We start from the raw sequence: 3,628 nt of genomic DNA, 5'->3' as shown, positions 1-3,628 counted from the left end.
ACTTAAAAGGAACTAGAGGCTATCAATATAAGATAGTCACCAAGAAATGCAGTAGGGAATTCAGAAGAAACTTCTTCACCCAAATAATGTAAGAGTTACACTACCACAGAAAGAGTCATTGAAATGAATAGTGCAGGTGCATTTGAAGAAAAACTAGACAAGCATAGGAGGGAGAACCAGATAGATATTTATGATAGAAGACTTAAATGAGAGAAGATGGGAAGGGACTCAACTGGGGTATTAACACTAGCATGGACTGGTTCGGCTGAAAGGCCTGTTTCTGTGTCATGTATCCAATCTAGTCCTTTGATCCTGGGTTGAATTCTGCCATGGAGGCTTGAAAAATTATGACCAGAATTTTATGTTCATGTGCAGGCGTGCACCCGACACGCCTGAGTGTAATAGGACACACGATGACGTCGGGCGTGCGCCCCGACTTCACCGCCCACCCTCGCAATATTTCACTAGGTGGGCGTGTGATGAAGACAGAGGCGCGCCCGCTATTAATTAATGGGCCAGTTAAGGCCCTTAAGACACCAATTGTCTCGGAGTTTATGTAATCCTTGCGATTTTCAGGGCGTCGCATGGGCGCAACGTGTCGGGGGGTGGGTAGGCCATATTTTCAAAAACCTCATCCACGGGTGAGATAAGAGGGGCGAATGGGCTTGTTAATGCGAGTTGTTTGTACTTCAGCTTATAACTTGCTGCTCCTTGCTTGTGTGAACAGGACATCTTCATTTCGCTTCAGAGCTGCTTTGACAGAAATAAGAGGCTTCAGTTCAGGACTCCGGAGGAGTCATACCACTTGGGTCCTTCCAGGTATCATACAGCCTTTCCTCACCCTGGGAATGGGGATTGTGGTCTCCGCTGGAGGCACCTCCGCTGAAGAGGAAGAGAGGGCCAGAAGGGGGTGGAAGCCAGGTGTCCCTTTTCAGCCTTCAGGGGAATGGCCTGTAGGAGGAGAGGCACAGGCACAAGGGGCGCAGGGCCAACAGGAAGTCCAAGGCGGTAGGGGCTGCAGAAGATCCCACTATCCTGCTGCCAGGGTTTACAGGTGGTGATACAGCTCCGTGAATACGTCTGAGGTGCAATGCTGAAGGAGGCTCCGCATCTCAAAGGAGACAGTGACCTCCATCTGTCAGATGATCAGCCTTGAGATCAGTGGCGCTGAAGGTCACAGTGTCCCTGAGCTTCTATGCCTCCGGCTCTTTCCAGGGGTCGGTGGGTGATCTTTGTGGAGTCTCCCAGTCAGCTGCCCAAAGTTGTGTCAAGCTGGTGACAGACACTCTGTTCAGGTGTTGACTTTCATTTACTACTGCACGGACGAGGCCAGTCAGGCTGAGCGAGCAAGAGGCTTTGCAGCAATTGCTGGGTTCCCCCGCATCCAGGGTGCAATCGTCTGCACACATGTGGCCATCATGGCGTAGCAGGTCAACAGGAAGGGATTCCACTCCATGAACGTGCAGATAGGATGCAGATTCTGCAAGTTTGTGCAAGGTACCCAGGCAGCTCCCATGACGCTTACATCCTGAGACACTCCCAGGTGCCGAGGCTCTTCAGTGCTCCAGCCCGCCTGGATGGATGGCTGCTGGGTGACAAGGGCTATCCCCTGAAAAGGTGGCACATGATGCCTCTCCGCCGTCCAAGAACAGAAGCTAAGCAGCGGTACAATAGGAGCCATGCTTCCACAAGGGCGGTGGTAGAGAGAGCCATCGGTCTTCTCAAGATGTACATCTGATGCTTGGACCGTTTAGGGGGCGCACTCCTATACCCCCCAGATCGTGTATCACTGATAGTGGTTGCATGCTGCACTCTCAACAATCTGGCACTGGAAAGGGGGGATGCAGTGAAGGAAGAAGATGTTGACACAGCTGCTCTGGCAGCAGACGATGAGTCCAGCAGTGAGTCCGAGGACGAGCATGGTCAGGAGAACGCTGAGGGGATAGACACTGACCTGGGCAACCTCCAGGGAGGCAGGGACACCCGGGAGGCTTTGATCCAACGGTCCTACAGCTAGCCTACCAAATAAGAACCACCACTACATGCCAGGGCTGCAGGCTCCATACTCGATACCTGACAGGAACATTTGCTTGGCGAACAGCATGCACTATGTACCATTTCAATAAAGCTCAATGACAAACAAGTCACTCATAACATCATGGGTTACCCTTCACCTGCAGAAGTAATGAAGCACCCAGAGGCTTGTTGAACAGAAACACATTTACTGGTGTGGTGCCTGGTGGTATGGCATACATAATACAAATGAAATTGATAGGTGTTATCCATCATACCAATTAACATTTAATGTAAAAGTGGGGGGGAAAAATATCACCAGTGATAAGTCCATGTTACACTTAAGGTGCTTTAAGTTTTCACTTGCAGGCGCTACGTCTAGGTGTCCCCCCACCCCCCACCACCCCCTTGCTGGCACTAGCATTGGAGACAGCCTGTTCACTCTGCTGTCCTGTTGGCCTTGATGACCTTGGCAGGTGTCCTCTGGCCCGTGGAGCTTGTGTTGGCCCTGCCTGGGAGGGAGTGGCCAATGGCATGGCTGGCTTCTCCCCAGTCGCCGCAGCCTCATCAGATGCCACGGTCACTGGCAGAGCAGAGCTGCTGTCATCATCTGGAACGCCCTGAGAGGAGCCCCTAGAGACCACAGGTAGCTCGTGTGCCAACATGAGGCCGTTTTGGACCTCCCTGCTCACCATTGATGGATGGGCACCTAGCTGGGATACTGGGTGTCCAATCCATCTCCCGCACTAACAGTGACCACCTGAGGTCATTGCCGGTGTGAGGTCTTGCAGGTCTGAGCGTATCCCCAGGAACTCCTGATTCAGCTCCTGGAGGAGCCTCTTCATGGGAGTCACCACTCTTGAGGCCATGAGGGTCAACACATTGCTCACGTTCCTCAAGGACTCCTGCACAATGGAGACCATGGCACACATTCCCTCATGTATCACCTGATCCTCCCGCACACCCTGCTGGACTTCCAGCATCTGCTGCCTCAGGGACAACTCCAGAGGCCCATCATCAGCCACTGACTGAGCATGTTACTGGTCCCCAGCAGTCCTCCAACTGCCAGTGCCCTGGGCACTCTGTGCCTCCGCCTGTACCTCAAGCGAGTGTGAAGTGCCCTCACCGATGTGCACCGAGATACTAGTCACCAATGCAATGCCCACCTAGGTGCTGGTATCTGCTCTGGTGCCTGCTTGGCTGAGAGGGTGTGACTCAGGTGCGTTGTGATGGTTGCTGTCCTCTGGGGTCAGTGATGGGCCTTCAGGCTCCTCATCTCAATGAGCTGCTGGTAAGCCTGAAAGGAAGAACAAGGACATGTCATTAGTTGAAGTAATTACACTGTTACTGTACATGCCTGGCACCTGGTTCAGGGTGACCTTGTCTTTCCATTATCAATGGGGATTCCATGTTCTTGGCTCACATCAATATAGAGACTACACTGGAATGGTTGCAATTACAGACATTTTGACCTCAGTGCACTGCACTCTTACCTCCCTGAGGCACCCCAGCCTCACCGTGGCCGATTGACCTAGGCGCATGGTGCCTCTCCAGCTCCAGGGCCTCCTGCTCATATTGAGTTAGGATGAATAGTTGGGGCAGTCCGTCACAAGTC

This window comes from Cetorhinus maximus, chromosome 12, assembly GCF_964194155.1.
Source record: "Cetorhinus maximus chromosome 12, sCetMax3.hap1.1, whole genome shotgun sequence".
In the NCBI taxonomy this organism is placed as follows: domain Eukaryota; kingdom Metazoa; phylum Chordata; class Chondrichthyes; order Lamniformes; family Cetorhinidae; genus Cetorhinus; species Cetorhinus maximus.
The sequence above is the reverse complement of the archived record's forward strand: the minus strand, read 5'-3'. Positions refer to the sequence as shown.